General features: G+C 43.6%; 1 protein-coding gene and 1 pseudogene across 7 annotated transcripts in view; both read left to right on the top strand.

Moving 5' to 3' along the window:
- Positions 1-25226, top strand: part of BIN1 (bridging integrator 1) — a 97733-nt gene that overhangs the window by 206 nt on the left and 72301 nt on the right. The gene's annotated exons all lie outside the window — the stretch shown is intronic.
- Positions 10327-10442, top strand: LOC139675396 (5S ribosomal RNA; annotated as a pseudogene).

Here is a 25226-nt window from a genome sequence, read left to right as displayed (position 1 = left end):
CCCGGGATGCGGGGCTGGGAGGTGCGGGTACTGAGGATGACACGTCTCCCCAAAGCAGGGGTGCTTGCGGGGGGCTGGCAGCTCCCTCCCTGCCCGCGGAATTTGGGCCCCTTTGCATCCTGAGAATGCAGAATATCCCTGTGGCGAGCGCTGAGGGTTTACCGTCCGCCTGCGGAAACATGGCATCTGATTGAGCCGGGAGCGGGGAGGGAGGACGGAGCGCCGCACGCTTGTGCTGGATCCGTAGATGCTTATTGTTTCAGCAAGGAGGGGACCTTCTCTTGGTGGTATTTAGGTTGTGCTTTATGCAGCATTTTCACGAGCAGTTCTGTATTTTGCCCTAGCGCTAAATGCGTAACCTCAAAAGATGGTGAGGAAAAGGAGGTGGACACTTGCTTTTTATCTTCTCACAGCAAAGCGTGGTAATCGCTACTTCATGTACTGACCTTGAGCTCCTGATTTTGGAATGGTGGAAAAGGCAAAGCCATACGGCCTTTAAAGATTGTACCGATGTGTGCTGAGGAAGGGGGGAATTCTTGAATCCCGAGAGCCCTTTCGCTGCTCTCCAGCCACTCCTGTGCCAGCAGAAGGTGCCAGGAATATGCAAGGGATACTTTTCATGTTCATCTCTCTGGCATGCTGCATCTGATGCCAGATGTCTGCTCTGTGTAGGGATTATCGGACATTTTACGCAGGGACATTGATCAGCTGCTTTTATCACTGGCACGCTCGTCTTGCTTTTCAGTGGTTTGTTGTGAGATGACATTGACTGAATAAGGACTTGTGCATCTTTGAGGGAGGGAGGGAGGGAGAACAGATCTGCCCACTGCTGCTCCTGTTCCCCGGGAGTTATCTTTAGCAGCTAGATTTAATCTAGGAGGTTTGGGATTAGGTGCAGTGCTGGCCTGAGCCTTGTACCAGTCTCTGACACTGCTCAAAAATGCTGCTGGGTCAGAATGGCACTCCCATCCAGTTGGGCCTAACGTTGTGCATGCTGCATCCACTAGTTCTAGCTCACTTGCTGAGACTAGGAGCATAATTTGACTTTTACCTGACTGCTTGGAAAAAAACCCAAGTGATGAGCAGATCCAGAATGGAACTGCAGCAGTGAGGTCCTGCCTTCACTCTTTATATAAGAGGGAATGTGGCTAAATCTGTGGTTTTTTTCACATTACTGTGGTTCCAGAGGTAACAGGACAGAGACTGTCTCCTGTTCCCTGGTCCACCCTGAACTCATTGCAGATACTAACTTCATTCTGTCTTAGCCACCCGATGGCAACCATATTTGTAATTAAGATAGGTGGTAAAGGCTGAGCTCCTTGGCCTGCTGATGAAGTTATTGTATTTAGTGGTGCAGCTTGGAGCCAAGTGTAGCCTGCCAAGCCCTTCCCTGGGTTCTTATCTGAAAGCACACAGGTTCTCTTCCTATGGAGAATTTTCCACAAATTTCACTCAACTGGTCATCCAGCTCACTTCCTTGCTTCCTTGCCCTAGTGGTGACTGGGGATGTGGGAATGACGACAACAGCAATAATAGTGTTCAGCTACATATTGCAGGTGATTTCCAGGATCTGAAAATAGTTGTTTGTCTCTCTACACATTAAAAAGCACAGCTTGTTTTTCTCTAAGGAGAAAAGGAAAACCCCATAACACTTGCTTAAGAAGCTAACAAATTCTAAGCCCTTCAGCTGTTTTTCTTCTAATGCAAATAGGACAACTTTGCTCTCTGGGCTCTCAAAAAAACAAAAAGGTGGTGCTGCTTGCTTCATCGTCAGACTTACCTCCTCATACTGCTACAGTATTGTCAGTAATAATTCTTTCATGAAGTGGTCAGAATTTTACCCTTGTCTCTATGGGACAGACTGACTGAGGCAGAAACATGAATGTTAACTTTGAGGTCATGAGGGAAGATGCAGCTGAATATGAAGTGACGTGGAAGGCACCAGTGGTTATGACACTTGTACTGGTTATTACTCTTGTGGTATTTAGATTTAAACTGTGATACTGTGTTTAGCAGGAAGGGTAAAGCAAGTGTCAGGAGATAGGGACCAGGTGTTAAATAATAAAAAAGAAGGTAAGCAGAAGTGTGCAGAGGGAGATCTGGGTACACAACTTAAAAATGTATTAATTTTTTGTGAAGGGATGATGACTGGGATTGAACTTTTCCTTTTTGAGGCTTAAACAAACTGACAGCGTTCCTTTTACATCTTATTTTTATTTGAATCTGGGATAAAAGTTCTTCCGTTCAGAATGATATCTCCCTCTGAACTTGAGCCCTGAGGCTTTGACCTCAGCAGTTTCCTTCATGGTGAATTTAAGCCTTGTGTTAAGCTAAGAATGATGTCTTTTTGTTCAATGCAGAATTCGCACTGAAACACTGTACACATCCTTTTTTCCCTTCTGAGATGGTTATTATGTAAACCATGTAAAATATTCCTTCAGAAGTACGGTTTGTTTTTAGCCTTTCAGCAAAATTATTGGCTATTTTTGGAAGACACTTAAGCAATTCCACAGGAAATAATGGGGCAGAATGGTTGACTGCTCTTTGCAAATGGTCTGGGAACCCATTTAACCTCTGACTCTACTTAGAGGTAGCCTCAAGTACACAATTTAGCAATAATTTGCCCATTGTCCAGTGAAATCTGTCAAATAAATTGATGCTACTGTCCTGAGGAACCCACGTGCAGAAAGGACCCACGCAACTGTTTCTAACTCATATATCGTCTTTAGCAACTAATTAGGATAAATTAGGATATTTAGGCTGGAAGTTGTGTTCAATTCATCTTGAATTTAACTGAAGGATTTTCAGACTGAGATGCTGGGCTCTGGACCTTTCATAATTCTAAATTTCTTAGAACAGAGTAAAATTGTAATGTCTCCAATGTCACAGTGTCTTAGAGGGAGCCTAGTGTTTGCAAGCTCTTTTAAACTTTGCCAGAAAGGCTCTGAAGTTTTTTATTCTTTATGTCTGTAACTCATCATCTTGGTTAAAGTTTGTTTCTGCTTTGTAACCATTTTTTATTTTACACATTTGAAATTTTTAAAAATCTCCAAAATTTCCACAATTCTCATTTTCCTCTATCAGTGTCCTGTTTCTGGATGTGCTCATCTGCAGATGCACATTTCTGCTTTGAATAAATTCAAACAGTGTTTTGGTAACTTGATGCAATGCTGGTGTGAGGATAACTCCTCTGTGAGGTTCCAGGAGGGAGTTAACCTCTGGTAGCAAATGGATTGGGGTTTAGAACCTTGGCTGGTGGTAAGGGTCCTCCTCACAGGATCAGGCTCTTTGCTTTCCTTCAGCCTGACAGGCAGAAGTTTGGGGTGGAAAGATGGTATTGGCTGTACGAGCACCAACTGATGATTTAAATTACATACGGATTAATAGCAGTGTCTGAGGAGATGAATTGTAAAGCTGACATTGGAAAGAAAGGTTTTTCTTTTTCTTCAGGAGCTGTTTTGTATGGAGAAGAGTATAAAGGGATGATCTTGGTTTTGTTTAGACTGAGCTTGGGAAATTCCTATCCTGTAGTAGTGGTGGTCTCTCACTCTGTTTTTGTTACATAGCTGGGCAAAGTCGGTCTGCTCTGTGGCATGAACAGATTGCCATATTTTGTCATGGTTTTACTCTGATGTACCAATAAACCAAGGCATTCCCGTTTCTCCTTCTGTCCCTAACCAAAGGAGAAGGCTTTGTTTTCTAGGACCTGGCAAAGTTTAGTTTTAACATCCAAACTCCCTTGTGTTAGGGGTTCACTTTTATGTTGCAGACTCTGCCACTGAATTGTATTGTTGCCATGAGGTGTCTGTTCTGCTTTCTGTTCTTGGTTTACTTTATCCCACTGATATTTACCCACATCAGTGTTTCAAGTTTTCCTGGTTAAACCATCTGCCAGAGCAAAGTTCTGCTCTCCTCTGGCTGCACAGTCCAAGGAGGCTGGACTGTAGTCCTGGTCTCACAGATTGTGGTTTGGGTGGAACTCGGTTTGCAGAAGGCATGGTTTGCATTTTGAGTTTGCCTGATAAGCCTTCTTTTCTCCTCATAATACAAGTTTCAATAGGTGGAACATGACAAGAAACAGTACCTGGAATGAAATCTAAGCCCTGTGGAAGCAGGTGGGATTCTATACCAATGAGAAGCACCCAAGAACCTTAAACCAAATTTAAATACAGCTGTCTTCAGGATTCAGCTATCAGAGGCTGCCTGATCTGTAGAAACTGCAGATGGGGAGGGAAGATTTTATATAAAAATGGTGGATTCAGAAAGCTCTATTATTGAGAAGTATCATGTCTACGTACTTGGGAGAAGTTCCTTATGGGTTTTCCTTCAGGATCCTTCTGTCTCTTCAAAGCTGCTATGTTTTTGCTTTTTTTTTGCTTAAGGTAGGATGGTTTGGTGGCAATCTGCCTTGCTGTGCCAGTAAAGTACAAATAGCCTGACGACCTACAAGAACTGTTCTTACTGATCTAGCATGAAACTTAACTTTTTGGGTTTTTTCTTGAGGCACTCCCCAGTTGACAAGGAAAGGGCTTTTTACTTCATATCTGTTAGCTTGCTTTCTCAAGAATGCAGAGCTTAGGTGGTGGGTGGAGCCTTAAAGGTACTTTGTGCCTAAAGGTTGCTGGAAAACAGGCACTGAATAGAGGAGAGAGATCTGAATTAAAACCCCTAATGTACAGATGATTCCAGGATGAGCTCAGACTGTATTACTGGTATCAGATAATCTTCATAGGACAGGGAGGAGGTGAAATAAGAAACCAGGCTCCACATGCTTCCTTGCCCATGGAATGGTTTGATTGGCAGGGTGCTTACAGTGCCCTTCTGAAGGTGCCCCTCTGTCTGGCTGTTGGGCAGAAATTTCTTTTAAGAAGCAGAATCTCATGAATGATTTTAGGTTTTTTGTTTGTTTCTTTGTTAAAGGCCCAGCCCTATTCCTGGTCACTTTATCTTCCCTGTAAGTTCTATCCTTGCAGCAAGTCCTCATCAATACAGTTCTTGTGAGATCAGGTTTATAAAGTGGGATCTGGAAGTTCTCTTTTCAGTGAAGGCTTTTAGTAAGGCATTAGGCTGTATAGAGTTAATGCTACAGAACTCACCTCTCAGGAGGTGGCATCAATCTTGTCTGCACTCTCTATTCTGCATGTTGATTGTTATGCAAGGTTTGTGTCCAGGCACAAACATGGTTTTTTTCTCGACACCAGGATTCCTGTTGCTGTGCTGTGCAAATGACACAGGGAGCCAAAACATTGAGGAAAGCTGAGTCCAGCCTGAGATGTTCAGCATTTAGCTGGACAGGGAATAATGCAAGTTTTACTTTGTTCATGATTCTTTGGACAGAGAGACATGACTCTGTTGCTTGGGATCAATGTGTAATAAAGGTCTGATTCTAGAAATTTCTGGAGTGGCAAGAAGGTATCTTAGGTTAACAGGTATTACAGTGGCTATTTTTTATGCTGTTGTGATGGTGATCAGACACCTGAGCTGCCCACTCTGTGAGTTCTGCAACTTTGCAAGGGTCATCTTACAGTCCTGGCTGTATACCTGTACGTAGAGGGATCAGTGTGTCCTCCCAGAAATTCTGTGCTGGCACTTGACATGATCATGAAGCTAGACTCATTTTGCCCAAGCAGAACAGTTCAATCTGTCATATTGAACTGGCCTCAGCTCAGGCCCTTAAGTAGCCTGGCCAGTTCAGTGTGTGCAGACCAGCTGCTTCTCATGTGGGATAAGACTGTATTAATGTTGACCAGGAGACTCTGCAGTCTCTACCCCAGAGCAATGTGATGGGAACAAATATTAAAATATGAATAAGGCCTCCTTGGAACACTGCTGGGAGGTAGAATAGTGCCTCAAGGTCTATTCTGACATCAGGCTGTGTTTTAGCCTTCTCTTGTGGGTCTGTATATTTGATTTTCTGTAACAATTGCAATATTGAATGCATGAGTGCCAGCAAACCTGTTCCATTCTGGCATTCATACTGCTGAGCTAAAAGAGGGTACCTCTCACAGGAAAGGGTTGAGAGAGAGAATAAAGTAATTTCTGTTGTCTTGCTAGTTAAAATCAATTTTAAATATGCTATAAGTTGACTGCTTAATACTGTCAGAACAGAAGTGAGGAATGTCTGCAGATTTGCCTGAACTGTTGGCAGTAGTGCAAGGAATGGATAAATCTTGTCAGGTGTCTTTTCAGCAGGTGCAACCAAATGAATGATGGACCTCAGACAGTTCAGGTTTCCCTTGGAACACATTCTGGCTTTGCTAGCCTCTGAAGCAATTTGATCTTCATAAAGCTGGGAAGTACTGAAGGATAGGTTCTGTCTCACATTCCAAAAGAAAAATTGAAAATATATTCATTAGCAAAAAATAGGATTGATGAGTATTTTCTGTGTTTTGGGTGACATTCTCATTATGCCAACTTGCTTGCATAGTTTTGTTTCTTAGCTGATACTCAGAAAGTACCTTTCTTTAGATTTGTAGTCCTGTTGTCTGAAGGCACAGCCCTGGCAGTTGGGAATAGAAACTCTTCAATGGGCTTAAGTTGTACAATTGTTTGATTATTTCCCCCCCTCATATTCTCTCCTTTTTTTTCTGGGTTTCTCATTAATTATCTTGGGACCTTGCATTCAGGAAGGGTTTGCCAGAGCAGGGAGTTAAATTTTGTGGAAAACTTGGAACACAGACCTTCCAGCATTAGCAGACCTGGACAGGGGTCTCACAGAATCACTATGAAGCAGCTTTATAAAATGAGGAATAGATACTGTGTTTGCTCAGACCTCTGCAAGTACGCATATATAACATAGATTTTTGTACTGCTTGACATGTGCTGCAGTAAACTTTACTCAGACCTGTGACTGGCAGGTTAAAGTTTTTGAAAGTCAGCCTTTCCAGAGAAGTGCAATTTAGGAGAGTCATGAAAGCCGGACAGTGTCGCCTTTCTTTTTGTCCCTTTCTTTACAAGAAAGGAGAAGTCTAGGTGGCAGTGTGTTCTTAATATAGGCTGCCAGGCAGGATGGAGTGTGCAAACTTTACCAATAAGGAGGAAAGCAGTGCTTAACAACAACTAATCCCTCTGTGAAAACCACGGGCTGGATTTAATCTCATGATGATATGCAGAAATCAAAGTCTGAAGTACTGGCCTCTCTGCAAGGATTTGACATGCAGATTCAGAAAGCTGGTAATCTGTTCTGAAATGATTTATTTTTTGGTAGTTCTTTATTGATCATGTTTGGTTTGTTTATTTTAAGAAGGTTTAAAAATTTTGTTATACTTGCTTAAAGGACCACACTGTTTCTCAGTTGTTTTCAAAGTTAGCTCTTCAGGAGAAAGATTAGAAATTGATACAGCTGAAGTACAAACATTTTTCACTGGGCAGTTGCTAATACTCTGCTTTGAAACTGTCTTAGAGGGAATAGAATGTTTGCCAGCAGGAATGGAAAGCGAGCTTCAATGGTTACAGAAACTACAGTGTTTGAAAACACAGCTAGAAGCATTTACGCTTTTTTATTTTCCTTTGTACAACTTGGCTTGATTGCACATTTTATCAGGCCAGAAACAATAATGTGTGACTGAACCAACTCAGAGCCGAGTTTGATGGTGTTTGTGGAATAAAATAGCAATTCTATCCCATTTGATTTATTTGGAATGGTGCCAGCGACAGACTGACATTTGAAGAAAATGTCTATTTCTGCATCTTTTTAGCTTAACAGATATGCCAGTCCTGTAGGTCTCCAGTACCCCTGTAGGTAAAGTTAACCATTCCTGTATGTTGTTGTAACTTTTAAAGAGTTTTGATCCTACCAGCTCCATGAATCTGAGTGTGGGAGGACCAACCCTATTTCCATTCCTACTTCTTCATTACCTGGGGGTAAAAAATGGGCAAAGCCTTGAGGGGAAAAATCAGTATATTTAAAAAAAAATAGAGAATTCCTTTCCTGGAGTTTGAATGTTCAGCTCATTAATTCTGAATTTTCATGCAGTCAAGTGTTGTCTTGGGGACATACTTTCTTTACCCTCTGTGGGTGCAACATGACCCCTCTGGTCCAAATGCTGATTCTGACAGAAGAGACACCAAATGGGTTTTAGTTATTATAGTGGGGGACAACATATTTCAAAGATTGATTGAAAATAAATTTTTGGAAAAGTTCTGTTGAGAGGGATGGCAGCTTCTATAAGAGGAAGAATGCTCAGGAGGAGTTTAAAATCATTCAGGTGGAGAAATACCCTTGGGTTCTGCACTGCAACACTCCTTAAGTTACTGTTTCCGCAGCAGAGGAGTGAAATGATTATTCTTCTGTGTATTGAACCAACCTCTACAGTAGGAGGATACCAGGGATTCTTTTTCTTCTCTGTCTGTTTAGGCTGAACAGCCATTGCAAAAGACTAAGTTTAGCTCTGTTTGTCAACAAATTTGAGCCATTGAGAGGATAATGTTTCCCTCATCATACTTACAGACAGTATGATTATTTGTTAGTATCTGCAGTGTGATTGCATTATTTATTAACATAACAGGCCATTTCCTATCCTAAAATGATTCCAGTATAAATATTGGACAGTGTCAGTTAAATAAGATAATTCTAGTTTTCTTAGAATAGAATTCTATATTCTAGAAAACTTAAAAGGATTTTCAGATATTTTTGCAGAAGTTTGATAAGGATTGCTTTGTAGGCAAGGGTACAAAACTATTTTTGAACCGTAAAATTTTTATAAAAATAAACTGAAGAAACTGGAAAAAGAGTTTGTCTTTCTTTGGAGAGGAAGAACAGCTGTATGTGCAGGGATGGGAGGGTAGGTTTGGAGACTGACTGTTGTGGGAGTGAGAGACAGTCAGAGGGGTGATGTCACCAGCTGATAACAGAGCTCTGGAGTGATATGCTGCATCCAGTTGCTCATTGTCTTGGACTTGTCTGTGAGTGGGTATCAGAGTCAGTTGCCAGACTAGAACTTTTTGCCAAGCTGGAGGCTTTTGCTCCCCTTATTCCCTGACCCTTGGTGACCATAAATAAATAATGCAAGCAGAAAGTGTGTGTTATCCAGGCTGGATGCCCTTATGATGAGGCTGCGGGTATAGGACATTCAAAGAGCTGTTGCCATGCTGGTTGAAGGTGATTGACTTGGTGCTGGGATGTTTTTAGCTGGAATGTCCTCTAAGCTGGCAGTCCCAAGTCTCCATTTGAGGCCTTAATTTTTGAGGAGGGTCTTTGGGAAACACTTTATGGTGATTTTCCTCTCCCAAACCAGTGTGGCCCAGATTCTTAGCAAGTGCTTTAGCAAGGAAGCCGATAGACTTAACACTCATTCACAGCAGGAGAACTTGGCCTATCAAGCCCATCTCTCCAGTTTGCTGTTACACATTCTTCACCTCTGCTGAAGTAAAAGCAGTCCTCTTGGGTGGAAGGGGAGCGGACCTGTTAAAAAGCTGCTTGAGGAGAACTAAGAGCTGATCATCTGTGTTAAGCTGTATGTTCCCAGTTTGGTGGGACAAACCATACTCTCTAACCCAACCTGGCTGTGGAGTGCACTGTTCCTAAATCTCTCCCTCATGTCTGATCCTTTGCAGCTATTGCCCTCCAGCTCAGGGATTCTCGGCAGCTGATCCAACTGTCTGTGTCTTTCCTTTGTCCCATAGTACATATTGCATGTTCTGTATCTGTCCTACATTTTAGCAACTCCCATCCTTGTTCAGTAAGGTAGTTGTGAACCTGTACAGGACCTTTCCTAGCCTCTTAAAGGCTCTGCATCAAGCCTGTCCCTCTAGCATTGTTTTGCCTTATAAGAGCTGCTCTGCCCCTCTGCCTCCTAGCACACACCTGCTCTGATATCTCTTTCTCCAGCTCATGCATGGCCTCAAATGCCTTTTATGTTTTTTCCTGATTTGGTTGTTTTGTTTCACGTTAGGGCCTGCATAAAAATAAAAATACTTCTTGCAAAAGTATCTGTATTTAAAGTGAGCTTTGCAGAGGAGGAGGCAGAGGAATTGAGAAGGGGGATTTGTGCAAACAGCACTATTTATATTATCTATTCCTCTTCCTAGTGTTACTGTTGGCTATAGATAGGGTTTAATTAAGCTGTGTTAAATGCCTACCCAAGTAATAGACATTGTTGTTGATGAAGTCCTGTTGCCTGGAATGTCACATTGATGCCAACTGAATTAAGTGATGCCATTTGGCTTTATTAACTATAGAGCTATGATGGAGCTAATAGCTAGCTCCACAGTTGTGCCATCTTTTTTTGGTCTCGATGGGTGTATGCTTAAAGCTGGGCAGGCAGAAGGTAAGGGGGAAATTTACCTGCTTTTGTAGAGACATTTCTTCCTTTATTTCCAGGATGCAACTACAGCCATGCCACCCTGATACCCAGTCCTGTCAGATCTTGGAAGCTAAGCAGAGTCAGGCCTGGTTAGTACTTGGTTGGGAGACCTCCTGGGAATACTGGGGGCTGTAGGTTCTAGTCCTGAGGACTTCACTGTCACTGTCCAAGCTCGCTCAGCTGTGGCAGATGAACCTGAGGAGTTAAAGGATGGGGCCAGTTCTGCGCATGCTGTGCCTCACCTAAAAAATCCACCGGGCAGAGTGGAAGGACACACCCACGTGGGGAGAGCCCTTCCCAAATCTTATTTCATGAAGCCTAGCCATGATGATGATGATTTCCAGGATATTGATAGATATTTCAACAGTTTCTGATTGGCTGAGTAGTGGGAACATGAGAATTCAGTGTTTTTAGCTGCCTGCTTTGAATAAGAGCAAACCAAGTAGAAAAATATTCCACAAAGAGTTATGAATTAGGGATACAACAGCACATGGCCTGGTTGTGCCAGCAAACCTAACAGTTGTCAGTTCATTTATGTGGTAGAGTGATAGACATGTGCAGTTTGTGCACCCCAGATTCAACAACAAACCAAGGCTGAATGGTCAGGATGACCCCAATGGTGCCTGTCTTCTGGTGAAGCTGAGAGTTTTCAGTATGTCTGGACTTGGGCCGTCTGCTTAAGGTGTCAAGGTTGGAGCATTAAAAGTCTGAAAACTCCTGCTTAAGCTTGTAAGATTCTTAATCTCCCACACTTCTCAAGGTAAGTGCCTGGTTCTGGTGGAAGGAGTCACTACTGAATGGTTGACTCACTTCCCTGCCTTCTGCTCTGCGCGTCTGTGCTGGAGCTCTTCATGTGAGTCTCCATCCACTTGCCTGTAGATCAAATCTTATCTTTGCCAGACTGAGGTTTGAACTGACCCAGCTACTCCTGCAGGGCCAGCAGTTTCACATCACTCTCAAGCTGCATCTACCACGGAAATGTGTCATCTCCAGCTGCATCTTTTCTCCCCCTTTTCTTGTGCTGTTGCTCTGTTACCATCCTGCTGGTTGTGCTGGTTTACATGGTTTTCTTTCAAGTCTCTCCTTGCATAGGTACTTTTGGTAGTAAGTTTTGGATGTGGGCTAGAGGGCCAGCAAGAAGTACAGAGGCAGTGGACAGACTTGCAATCCAGGGTGTTCAAGAGAGGATCTGCCCATGGGTAAGGGTGAAGTGGAAATAAGCCCAAAGTATGGCCCAGTCAACAGGACCGGGGTCAGTGCGTGAGCTGGGGCACTGGCCTCTGTCCCAGCTCAGCTTGATTAACCTATTCCTTGCATCCAACTTCTTAATTTGACATTCTCTTTTCTTTATATTCTGACTCTCTGAAACTGCTGACTGAAGGATGTAAAATGCACAAGATGAAAATGAAAACGGAAGTTTAAGTGACATTTGCCAGGATTTGGTTTTATTCTCAGAAGCTTGGATAGTGCAAAAGCAGGACATTTTCATGTTCTTAAGAGGTAAATGCAGGGATGAAGAGTAAAGAGTAGAAGTGGGAGATAATGGTGCTTCCTTTTTAAATGCTCAAATCTGTCAAGCAAAGGGAAAGATTAATAAATAAACCCTAGTATTTTTTCTTAATAACATTTATATAGCAAGGCATGCTCATGTATTTTTAGAAGGGAGGGAAGAAGTCCACATAATAATACAGTGAGTTAGACCCGAGGGAAGATGATGTCTCAGTTGAATGTTTGGGGGTAGGTGAGGGGGTGGGAACATGGATATATTTAAGGAAAGAAAAACAAGAAATATTTCTTGTTTCAGTTTCTTATGTAATGTTGGTTATAGCCGAGAAGAAACCCTTGCATTAAGGCTCGAGGACAAGCTTGGTGCTTTGGCTGTACCTACAGGGCTGGCGTAATGCAAAATGACCTAAAGATATCAGAGAGAGAGGGGAGGAGATAGGAGTAGCATAACAAGATAAATCAACTAATGTAGCAGGAGCCTTTAAAAAGAACCTGATTTTGAAGGTGGTTGGATGGCCTAGGGGTAGGCAGACACTGAACTGCATTGCAAGTGTGTTAGCATAGGACAAAGTGACTGCAGAGACCAACCATTGTGTCAGGGAGAAGGGGAATTGCTCTTCTCTGCTGTCTGCCACAACACCACTTCTGCTGTTTTGTCACTTAATTTAGACCTGAGTGATGATTAAAGCTAAACTGTGAAAACTGTGTGCGAGGAGGAGGGGAGAAATAACCTCAAATATTGAAAATAGTCAAGGAACTAAAATCTTCATATAAAAATCCTGGAACTTCAGGGTTTGGATCAGTGCTAGATGCATGGCAGGGCCCACAGCCACTCTATCATCTTGAGGACTTGCATCACTTGTGAGTGCCCTCAGTGGGAGAACAGATGTTTGATTTGAGCCTGTGGTTATGTAGGTAAGATAACCTTTCATCTTAACTGATTGGCTGTGTGCAAAGGGGTGAGAGATATCGCTTGCAAAATATCTGGAGAACTGGGAATCTATTTGTGTCTTCTTGTAAACATGCCTTGAGGAAAATAGCTCTTGCATCCTGAAGATGTACTCTGTTTTCTTGAACTGCCAATATGGCTGTTTTCTCATGAAAAATAATCCATTCAATGGCTGATATTACAGGGGCATTAATTTTCTCTTGTAATGATGAATACAGATTTTTAAACTGGATCTTTGCTTCTACGCAAATTTCAGTTTGGATCAACAACTAATATTCACCTATTTCCATGGCTGGCTTTTTGTTGCAGTGCTGTTGTGCCAGTCTCCTACTTGTACTGGCCTCTTTCTTGTTGTGAGAGTAGTTTCAAAGAGGTCTGCGCTACATCTCAGTCATTTCTGAAAGTTGCTTGAGGGATTTTTATCTAAGAAGACACATCCTTAAATGTCAGTGTTCTGTCTCAAAGGTAAGGCTCTCCCATCACCACCATTTTGCTTTGTTTTTCATGTAAGTGGCAGTAAAAATTAGTTGTTACTGTGAAATGAAGAAGACTTTTCTTTAGTCTTTACTGCAAGACTCGAGAATTCACTAATTCTAGAGCTCCTCAGGCTGGCAGGGATTGGTGAAAAACCTGCCGCCCCCTCCAGCCCATTCGTGCCCATGGTGAGCTGACTGTGCCTTACTGTGTAAAGGGGAATGAGGGCTGAGGCTGCAGCTGCACAGGTTAGTGAAATCTGGCTGTTTTCTTGGGACAAAAAAGAAATCAAAATGATATTACAGTTCCTTGCCACCTTAATTTCAAGGTGTTTGATATGTGCTAACAGCAGCTTTCCTTTTTTGCTGGCTCATGATGTGCCAGTTTGCCTTCTTCTGGAATGGGTGCAAGGCCTCCTTTACGCTTCCAAGGTCAGTGCTACCAGGGAATTGGAAAAGCAGTTTATTGTGGTGGTGAAGAGTTTGCGATGCTTCTCCTTCAGTATTCCAATATATTGACTTGTCAACTACAGTATAGTATAATTGCCAATGACCTGGACAATTTACCAGGGAAAGAAGGGAAAACGATGCTGCTAGCTCCTCTCAAGATGATTTTATTTCACAGAGGGAGAAATGATTCATCCAAAGTCACTCTTAAATTAGATAAGATGTCCAGGGTGTTTGGGGGAGTGGAGAGAAAACTTTGATTTAGGACTGCAGTAAGTTGCTGTCTAGCCAGGTATCCCTGGTATGCTAGGAAACTCAGCAAAAGTGCCTTTTCTGCAGTGCTCATGTCCTGTTGTAGGGACCCCTCTCCACGATTGGATTATTTGGAGGTTCTGGAGCATAATATTCCAATTAAATTACCTGCAGGGTCACTGTGCCCTCTAACAAAACCTGCATCCAGAGAGTGGATTTGCCCTGTCATAGGTATGTGCTTAAAGAGCATTACTCTGATTATCCAGGAGGGTGGATTAAAGGGAGTTGATGGATACTTGGAAGAAGGGAGACGTGCTCAGGAGGTGAATTTGAGCTGGCAGACTTGCTATGGAGAGCAGTCCAGTCTACTTGTGAAAAAGTCAACCAAAGAAACAGCTCTGGAGAACTGTCCTTCCTTGAAGAGCTTGAGGAGACAGATAGTGAAGTGCTTGTGTGGCAAGTTGGATTGTTAAAACTGTCACTAGTGAGTTGTGGTGATGCTTGAGGTACTCAGTAAAGTATTTTGGAATAAAATATGGAAAAAACCAGATTCTTCTGTCCTTCTAGATCTTGGCAGCTAAATTGGAATTGTGTTTTCTAGCTCTAGCCTTCTCCTGTGGTGTAAAAGGAACAGAATCCTAGCTGGTGGGACACTACGATGGCAAATGGGGGCAGCTGGATGTTGCACAACAGCTGGATCTCTGCCATCCATGAGTGGGCAGGGTTGGTGAAGAGCTGTCCCTCTCTGTGGCGGACACAGTGGCAGAAGGGAGTGAAGAAGTGACCTGGCCATCAGAAACCATTTGATGTTCCATGGCTGAGAGCCGCAGTGTATTGGGAGTTGCACAGGCTGCGGGAGGAAGGGAATGGAAATGTTCTCCTGGTCACAGGAGATCTGATCATATAAAAGGAAACAAATGTGTTTTAGGGAGCTGAACAGAAACAAGATCCAACTCTGCTAGGGGTAGTGAAGAATGAGAGAGAGTGAGGGCTGGAGTGGTGCTTCCAGAGGAGGAAATGAAACTCTCTGTAAGAAAAGTGACAGTTGTGCCAGGTCTGCTCTAAAAAAGTGCTGCTTTAGAACAACAGCAAAGAAATCCCTAGAGCATGGTTTGCCTTGTCTTTCTGGAACAGGTGTTTGTGGGGACTGAGTCCTGCCCTTGAACAGGCTCTTAAGCTTTTGCTGGCCTTGGCAGGGGCTGCAAGTGCAACAGTCATGGTGTCTGTCATCACAGCCCTGCAGACACAGACACGTGAGTCCCTGGTCAGCAAAGCAACAGTAACATAAGTTCGTTTCCTGGATGAGTTAAAGTTTCACTGTCCTGTATGGGGCTGTGAATGAAAACCAGGATGGGACAGTAGAATGGCAGGCCTTGGAAATAAAGTCCCTCTTGAGAGCCTGCTGTACATGCTTGCCAACTACCAGTGATGGGCAGCAGGAGGCAGAGGGACAGCTGACAGCTCTGTTTAGGGAGGCACCGTGCAGAACATTCTTCAAGCCTTGGGATAGCACGGGTCCGAAGCCAGTCATGCTGTAGCTATGGAAGGGTATCAAAAGCATTGATGGATATTTTTAGCCAGAGTGAGTAGAGGCAAGGGTTGAAGGGGCCGGAAAAAAATTAGCGGTTCTTGCATTTTAAGTCTCCTGATGCTGAGGAACCAGGTGTAATTTTTAAGGGGTGACTAATTCCTTGTTTCATGAAGTGGAGAACAGAAAGGAAAGCTTTTTTTTCCTTATCAGATGAGAAAAATACTGAGTTTGTCATGTTTGGAGCTTGCTGCCTTGAGAGGTTCCTTCTCTGTTCTTCCCTGAGCTTAGTGGATCTGTGGCACTGAAAAATGTCTTTGTAATGTAAACATTAGGCCCCTTACACATGGAAAATCTAAAGACTTGACTGATGTCCTGTTTTTCTTTAAAAAAAAAAATTTATATTTGGGGGGAAGGCTATTCAAGCAGAGTGCATTGTTCAGTTGCTCTGATCTGTTAGTGCAGGGTTGCTTATCAGAGCTGGGCGGTGAGTATTTATCAAAGTCCTTCCTGTTCCTTGCCTGATGTGCCTTCCCCTATCGCCAAGATCTTTTCTATGGTGAAGTTACTGGGGAAGATGCAGAAAGGGGAAAACCGGGGTTTGAAAGATGTGCAGGCTCATGTGCCATGCTCAAGCACTCACCTGTATGGAGCCGCTGGATGATGAAGATTGAAAAATAGAAAAGAGAATATGTGTCAAGAGAACAAATTCTTCCTTCATTTCTTCCCCATGCTGCCACCTTCCTTAGTTTTCTGACTGTAGTAACCTTCTGACAGTATTTTTATTCATAGAATATTGTCCCCAGTAATAATGATATAATTGTAGCTCTACTCTAACCCCATGTGCATGCACCAACCTGGATAGATTTTTAGTGTGTCATCCTGCAGCTGTGGCCAGACTAAGCAGGAATGTTAACAAGTGGTTGGAAACTTGACGAAAATGTATGAGAACAGAATCTGTTTTCATGGTGACAGGCTGAGAGGTGAAAATTCATGTATAGTGCTTTCTGCTGCCTTTGCTGTCTGGCTCTACGGCTTCCTTACTAAAATCCAGTGATCTGCTTTCTGTTTGCTGTTGTCACTCTGGTGTTCCTCCTACCTGTCAGTCATGCTTGGATTGATTTTGCCATTTCTGTAAAGAAAAAAAGTGCAAGTTGGGATATCCTCTGCTGAAGTCAGCTGTAACTGCTCTGAGGGAATCTTGCAGGGGGCAAATGGGAGGAAGAAGATATGTGGTCAGTTCCCCTGCCCTTGTGCTTTTTCCTTGAGGCATGCTGCACCAAGGCAGCACATTTCTTTTGGGCTTCAGAACTAGTTCTAGCTAGTAAGATGTGGATGGCAGGAAAAAAAAAGAGGGCTGGAGTAACTGTCATTTATTTACCTGTGTTATTCTATCTTGGGACTAATATCTATGCATCCTGCATGCTTCAATCCTATCTCAAGTGCTCAAGCAGTAAATCTCACTTTGACTATCTGAGAATGTTATTTTGAACTCTTTAGATTGTTGGTTTTTCTTTTAAGTCCTTACTTTTTAGAAGGAAAAAGCCCTGTGTGGCTGAGATTCAGCCTATGCAAAGCGTGCCTGTGTGTCAGAAATCTTACCTTTTTAGTGTGTGCTGCTAACACAATGGTCCCAGCAATGGTGAGGAACAATGCTCAGGAGTTGTGAAATCATGCACTTGTTTTTTTTATCGTGCTTCCTCTGTGTGACAATACTAGCCCCACTATGACAGAAAGGAAAGGTAATATGGAAGGGCATTGTGATTTCTACAAAACTAATCAGTGCATCTGTGACAGAGGCAGATTTTCAGTGCAGCTTTTCCTGGTTTTGAAGGGAATTGTGACAGTTTCTCCATTCCTCTTGTAATAAAGGTTAATGTTTAGTATTGACCTACATGTAATTAAGGGTTGCTTTGTACCACTGTTGCAGACTCCTTGTACAGCCATGGGCAAGTTGCTCTCTAGAGGTCTCATTCTGACATCTTCAATTAATGAGGAGGAAGTGGTTCTGTGGTGGAGTGAGAAAAATCTTTGAATATGTGCATACGTGCGCCAAGACTTTGCACACAGGCTGCTCTTCTGACAATGCTGTTGTGCTGCGGGTAAGGCTGCCCTGCTCTCTGTAGCAGAAATGTATTAGGCTTCTGTTGTCTATGCTGGTGAAGATTGGCAGAGACAGACTGCCTGCTTTCAGCAAGTGTCTTTATTTATTTCCCTACTCTGAAGTCAGGAATGAGAGTTTTGTGCTTGCAGTGTGTGGTGGAGTGCTGTCGGGTGATGTGCTTGTTTCTTTTGATACTGAGGAAGGTTCTGTGTTTTGTTTCAGAGGAAGATGTCCAAACATTTCACGCTCACCCGCAGATGCCCGTTTAAAAATAGCTGCAGCTGTATACTCCAGCCTCACAAGAAAGTGGTGATCTACTGATGATCAGCTCTGATTCTGTCCTTTCAGTGCAAAGCACCTAAGGGTTAGATAGCATCAGCTGTACATCCTTAAAATTCCTACTTCCAATCACATCTTCCTTTCAATCCCACATGGTAATCCCCAGCCATCACTCTACTTGGCAGAAAGCCAGGTACTTAAGGCCCGGATACCCTCCTCAGCTATCAAGAAGGCCTTTCCTCAGTGTGATCCGAGGGAAGTCCTAGGAGCCTGGTCATGTGGATGTGCTCCCAGCTCCTTTTTGCTGTCAGAAAAGGACCACTTCATTGCTTTGACTGTGTTTTCTTGCTTTTGGGAAACCTGAAGCCATCACATCAGACAACTCACTTTTCAGATTTTTCTGTCTTTCAATTATAGACTAGCTGAAACACAGGCAATCCTTCCTCTTCCAAGCTGAGACTTCTTTCTCAGGGTCTGGTGTTCCACAGTAATATCGATTTAGTTATTGTTCTAGGTCCTTCTTGCTTTTTTTTTCTTTCTTTTCCTATCATTTTTAACATTTGCCTGTGGCACCTGTGCAGCCAGAATCCAGATGAAGATGCCTCTTTGATTCTAGACTGCATTTGATAACAGGGCTGTGGTTGTTACTGGGGCAATAACCGATCAAGGTGTGTTGGCTCTTCTCTCATACAAAAGTTTAGTTAGTGATTTGGGCAGTATGCAGTGGTATCTGTGCTCTGAAGTGGGTGTATGGAATTAAGGAACCTGGATACTCAGGAGTGCATTTCCTCCTCAGTAATACCTTTTACTATTGGTACTTACTATATCAAAATGAACAGTGTGTTGTAGATATGACAAATTCGTGTTAGCTGTGAAACTTTGATTCTGAGTTTTGCTTTCCAAGTTTTCTTGTTTCCTGTGAGTGTTTGATGAGTTCTGGTATGCAATCCAACTAGTTTTGCTTGCCCCAGAGCTGGATGTTGTTTTCGTGGCACAGATAGATGGAAGCTGGACACACAGAAGTGCTTTGGAGTTTTGCCATTACAGATTTATCTCCATAATGTTGGGTCATACTCTGTGTGGCTTAGAACAGGAGGTTCACACTTTTTTTTTTTAATCTGCTTCAGTCTTGGTGAGAACTTGAAGCATCATAGAAAGTGTGTAAAAACTGAGGTTTGGAAGTGGCTCTTTCTGAGTAAAGTCAAAGTTTTCAATAAATGAGTTTCTAAAATACTTTGAATACATTTGTCTTGAAATGTGACTAACTTATCTCCCTTGTATAATTAAGAGTTCAAAAAATTTGAAATGCCAAGACCAGAATTCACCAGCTTATCTTGAAAAAGAAAAAGGTTTGGCATTGATTCACCTTTTTAGGAATGGGTGGGAAATTTTGTGTTCTGTTGAAATACAAGTTTGGCAAGTCAGGTTGATTTAAACTGTCTATGGAAGATGGATTCCAGGTCTCCTAGCCAGTGCCTGAAGGTTCTTAGGATGGAACACTTCTTATGAGCCAGGTCCCTTTGATATGCAGCTCCCCTCAGTGCAAGTCAGAGGTGCACATAAGGTTGGAACAGCCCAGCCTATTCTTTCCTGCCCCATCCTGTTTTCTAGCACTGCTGGAATCTATCCCTGTTGATTCTGGCACGGCCTGTGCTGAAGGCCACCAGGGGACAAAGGCTCCTTTTGTTGGGAGCTGTAGCCCAGTGCATGGACGTGCTTCTCAGCACTCGCCTCTTCCCAGGGCATCATGCAGGGATTTCACAGCCTCCTGGGATACATGTGTGTCAGCCCAGAGTCGCCACACTGGTCACAGAGGGTTTCCTATTGTCATATTCTGGGAGAGGGAGGAGAGAAAAGGTGTGAGTGAAGTGGTGGTTGAGGTTTGCACAAGAGGAAGGTAAATATTGGGTGAACATGACTTCATGGCCAGGTGCAGATAACAAACAGTGAATCTGTAGGGACAAACAAACTTTGTTCCCTTCTCCCTTCTGTCTTCACTCTTAAAGATACTTTATGCAGCTAATCTCAGTTGTGTGTTTGCTTTGTGTTTTTGTTTTGTTTTTGTTTTTTTTCCCTAAAACCTTTGTTCATGCAATACTAGCATTTAATACTTTCAAAGCTCTGCAGTCTGCATGTCACTGGTGGCTGCTGGGGAGAAATGTTGAAGGAGTAGATTGGGACTGGGAGCATGAAGCCCTCCTCCATTTTCAGGTTTTTGTTCCTCTCTAGTTTGTGTCGTGGCTTGGCTGTGGTCGCAGAGCTGTTCAAGGAGCAAGAAGTGAAACCTGTGGCGGGATAGGATACAAAAGGGAGGTTTTGTTCTGTGTCCGTGACTGGTGGGGAAGGGAGGCAGCTCAGCACGCCCCTTGCCAATGAGAACTCAAAAGCTCATGTTTAAACTTTGAAACACTGTACCCTATGCCCAGAAGGTGTCTGCAGCATCATCCATTGTGATGGGGAATGGAGCAGCTGCTGCAGCAACAACTGCTGACAGCAGCCTCAATGCCTACCTCCTTCTTGCAGGTGATAGTAGGAGTATTTAGGTAACGGCACTCCCTTCATGAGAATAAAGGCAAAGAGAGGTGTGCACATGCCATTTTTGTTTTTCTGTGCTACCAGTGTGGGTAGCAGCAGCCATGGAACACTTGCTGATTGCTGTCATGATTCATTTTTTTATTAAAATTGTGCCAAGCCAAAATTAGTATGTAGGAGCTGCCCAGGGGGCTGATGTACTGGAAGGATATCTGTGTGGGTTAGCACGTGGTGTGCTGACGCCTGCAGTACCGAGGAAGGAGGTTTTAGTGGCTGGATTAGAAGCCTTACTGGATGTATAACATGGGATGTGCCATGTTTGGATAGCTATACTGGCAGGCCTGGCATGGCTCTGTGTTTAAAGATCAAGAAGGGACGTTACTTCATTCCCCTTACTTCTTGTTTGGAAATTACAGAAAATGGAGAAACCTTTGTACGATATTTAGGAAGAAATCTCATCACAATGGTGCTTTTGTGTTGTGCCTCACTCGAGGTTTAAGTTTTTATTTATAACCGGAGTAGATTGTGTTGTGTTAGTCTAATGAGGTGCTCGTTTTTTTGTCAGACTCACCTGGTACTGGCTCCTGTTGGAGGGTTAGGCCTGGCAGACTGTGAGTTGTGTCTAAGGTGAAGGGGATTTTTCCATCCCTTTAGCTGAGTGATATGTAAAAGTGTCAGTAGGATTGAAAGAGGTTCCCTTAAAACCATGATGAGGAATGTACCTCATAAAAAAAGGGCTTACCCATATTCTAGATGAATTAGAGCAGAGCTTCAAGCCTTTTTTTGAGTCATGGAACCTTAATTTTCTTTTCCAGGGATTTGGCCTTCTCTGCGAATACGAAATACACAACTTACTTTCCATGATTGTTCTTTGGCCTTTAAGTCTGCAGACCACATGCTGAAAATCACGCAACATTCTTTTATGTTTATTACCAGATCTAATTTGTAATTTCAACCAGTATCTTCTGGCCTTGCTGTCTGTTTAATTCCCTGTGCTGTTTACAGTTTGGGATTCTAAGCAAATAGTATTGCATAGGGAGGCACCTGTAGTCCTTCCACATGTGCTTGAATGATCCTCAAGTTGAGGACAACTTCACTGAGCAAGGAGTTTTCGATTTCCTCTTTTGAAAGGCAATTTGATATAAAAGCTGGGTGTATGGCTCTGATTCTGTGTGTCTCTTTGCCTCCCTCTGAGCATGGATCTTGAGATTGCTCGTGGTGTGCAAAACTTTTCTTCCAGTTCATGCAGGTTGGCTGGTAGATACAAGCTCTCTTCCCTTCAACCTTCTCCTCTCCCACCTCTCTTTGTTCCAGGTGGCCTGTCAATAGGACTTGGTGAAAGCAGTAGCTTACATTGCTTTGGTTAATGTTACAGGCTTCACATGTTACCAGGCTGGGAGCAGCAGCACTTGATGGCTTCTGTGGGCACATATGGTATCTGGTTACTCATTGTGCAGGGTTGCTCAGGGACAGGCAGCCTTTCTTTCCACTGCTGATTTCACTGCCATTTTTCCCCCTAAGATATTTTTCCCCTTCTTTCCCCTACATTCTTCACTCCTGCCTCAGCTACAAAGGAAGGAAAGAACACTGGAAGCATCACATTTGCTTGTCCTCTTGTTGGCAGGAGGTTTTGGAATACAGAGCTGGACGTGGCTGAAACTCTTGGCAGCAATATCTCTGCAGAATAGGCTTATCCCTGTATAAAGGTGCCTCAGAACTGCTGTCCTGATGGAGTCATGCCCAGGACCAGGATGAAGACAGGCATGGAGCAGGTTATGAAAGTGTTACATGTCAGCCCTAAGGATGGTGAATGGGAGAACAGCTCTGTCCTCGGCCTCCTTCTCAAACTCTGCCATTTGGTATGGCCTCCTTTGTCCAGACATAAAAGCTCATGGTGCTGTGTGTCACTCAAGTGGGCTTGCTTTTTTTTGCTTGACAAATTTCTATGTGCAAGTTAATTCTGGAGGGTCTATACCCTCGTGGGAAAAAGTGTTTTTAGGAGTTTGCAAACAGAAAAAAGTTGAACTGCAATCTAGCATGACTGTTGCATAGTGAGCTCAGACCTTTATTTTGTTCCTAATATGATCTTCTCCATCTGGAATCCTCTTGGTCCAGTCCTGCACTGATGTAGCAGATTTGTTTGTGGCAATGGTCTAAAAGCTCAGTGGGCCTGTCTCTCCACTCTCAAGAAGTTAGATGAATGCTCACAGTGTACCTTTCACTTGTCCTTTGTATTGTATGGAGGTACTTTTTGTAGTAAAACCTGGTGACCCCACCCATGCCATGCTGAACTCTTAGACACAGAGTATGTTAGTAAGAGATTGACATTTTGCCCATCCAAACATGGGCAAAACAGAGGTACCTGCTCAGATCTGGCTGCCCAAGTGGTGAGATAGTTTTGCATCAAATGCCTCCATTGTCTCTACTGAGAAGGATGCTTTTCGGCACTAAATGATGGAGGTTGCTTGGCTGATGCCTGTGTCCCTGGCCGTCATTGTTCATCTCACCTCCAGACTAACAATTGCTTTTAGGGATAATCAGAGAAGCTGTAACTTTTATAGCAACTCCCATGTGTCAACTGTGGCCGCTTTCTGATGCTTCCTGCAGTGCCAGATCGTCTACTGTGGTTTCTGCCTTATTTCATGTATTCAACCAGTGCCCTTCCTGTTCCCCTTGAACATTGATCTGGACTCTGCTCTGCAGGGTTCATTCTCTGGGAATTTAGTTTTATGAGCAGGTGAGCAAAACCTTCACTCACTCAAGTCGTTGAAATCTTAGTTCCTTTCTGCTTATCTCAGTTCTGCTTCTTCCTTGACTTCAGCATCATCAAGAACAGAAGCAGGTTGGGGAACTACTAGGATAAAGGGTACTGTGTCAAAACAAAAGTCAATCTCAAGTTACCAATGGAGCAAATCCACTGCAAGAAGCTGGGCAAGTGGAAAAGGCCTCTGCTGTATTTCATGTTTGGGATAAAGAAAGGCAAAATGACTTGCATGTAATTATCTGGAAAAAAATAGTCTAAATGTTGACTTTATAGTAAAGATTCAAACATGATACCCCCTCTTACAGAGACAGAAGCTTTTTGACAAGCTGTTTGGAAGACTGTTACACAAAGCTGTACATGACTGTCTGGAGACAGTCAATGTTTAAATGAGGCAGGTTTGAGAATACGTAACTTATGCTGTTGTATGTATGTATGTATGGCCAAACTTTGTGAATGAAGATTTGGGCAGGGCTCTACGCACGTGGGTATGCCCTTCCAGCCTGCACAGTGGATTTTTCAGGTGAGGTACAGCGTGTGCAGAACTGGCCCCACCGTTTAAGTCCTAAGGTCCATCTGGCACAGCCGAGCGAGCTTGGACAGTGACAGTGAAGTCTTCAGGGCTGTCTACAGCACCCGGTACTAACCAGGGCTGACCCTGCTGAGCATCCGAGATCTGACAGGATGGGATGGCAGAGAGGCATTTAACTGCTAGGGGACGGTCCCCACTGAGATTTGAACTCAGGTCCTTGGGATTCAGAGTCTGGAGTGCTCTCCTTTACACCACAGAACTGCCCTACGCTGTTGTAACAAAGCATTTAAATGCATCTTGTGGGATAGAAGTACAAAAGCTTGTCTGGTCCTTTCTTGTTATCTGGGCTTCCTGTTAAGTTTTGTGCAGCAGAACGAGTGCTGGCATTGAAGTGCTTCTACACTGGTGAATCTATCCTAAGGTCACAACTTGGTGCTTTTGTCACTATGGTGGTGAACTGTATGGACACTAAAAAGATGAGCTGGTCTCAGAGCACAGCCTGACTGGTTACTAGACATGGGTGTAAAGTATCAAATATGAGACAAAGTATACTAAGCTACGTTTTATTTTGTTCCCATGTGCAGAGTCAGATCTTTGTGTATTCCCTACAGTGCTGTCATGTTTTCCAGCAGCACTGCACAGCCATCTCTGAACAGAAAAGAAACCTGGCCACCTTCCTCCTAGGGCTAACTTGTTGCAAGGCTGGGACATCAGTGTCCATATAGAATCATAGAATCGATTGGGTTGGAAAAGACCTCCAAGATCATCGAGTCCAACCCTTGGTCCAACTCTAGTCCATTTACTAGATCATGGCACCCAGCGCCACGTCCAATCTGTGTTTAAAAATCTCTAGGGATGGTGAATCCACCACCTCTCCGGGCAGCCCATTCCAATGCCTGATTACTCTCTCTGGAAAGAATTTTTTTCTGATATCCAACTTAAATTTCCCCTGGCAGAGCTTAAGCCCGTGCCCCCTTGTCCTATTGCTGAGTGCCTGGGAGAAGAGACCAGCCCCCACCTGGCTAGAACTTCCCTTCAGGTAGTTATAGACAGTGATGAGGTCACCTCTGAGCTTCCTCTTCTCCAGACTAAACAACCCCAGCTCCCTCAGCCTCTCCCCATAGGGCTTGTGCTCCAGTCTCTTCACCAGCCTTGTTGCTCTTCTCTGGACCTGCTCCAGCACCTCAATATCCTTTCTGAACTGAGGGGCCCAGAACTGAACACAGCACTCAAGGTGTGGCCTCACCAATGCAGAGTACAGGGGAAGGATCACTTCCCTGGTCCTGCTGGTCACGCTATTTTTGATACAGGACAGGATCCCATTGGCCTTCTTGGCCACCTGGGCACACTGTTGGCTCATGTTGAGCTTCCTGTCAATTAGTACTCCAAGGTCCCTTTCTGCCTGGCTGCTCTCCAGCCACTCTGTGCCCAGCCTGTAGCACTGCAGGGGGTTGTTGTGGCCAAAGTGCAGGACCCGGCACTTGGCCTTGTTGAACTTCATCCCATTGGAATCAGCCCATCTCTCAAGTCTATCCAGGTCCCTCTTCAGAGCCCTCCTG

The sequence above is a fragment of the Pithys albifrons genome, chromosome 8 (genome assembly GCF_047495875.1).
Source record: "Pithys albifrons albifrons isolate INPA30051 chromosome 8, PitAlb_v1, whole genome shotgun sequence".
NCBI classification, from domain to species: domain Eukaryota; kingdom Metazoa; phylum Chordata; class Aves; order Passeriformes; family Thamnophilidae; genus Pithys; species Pithys albifrons.
The sequence above is the reverse complement of the archived record's forward strand: the minus strand, read 5'-3'. Positions and strand labels throughout refer to the sequence as shown.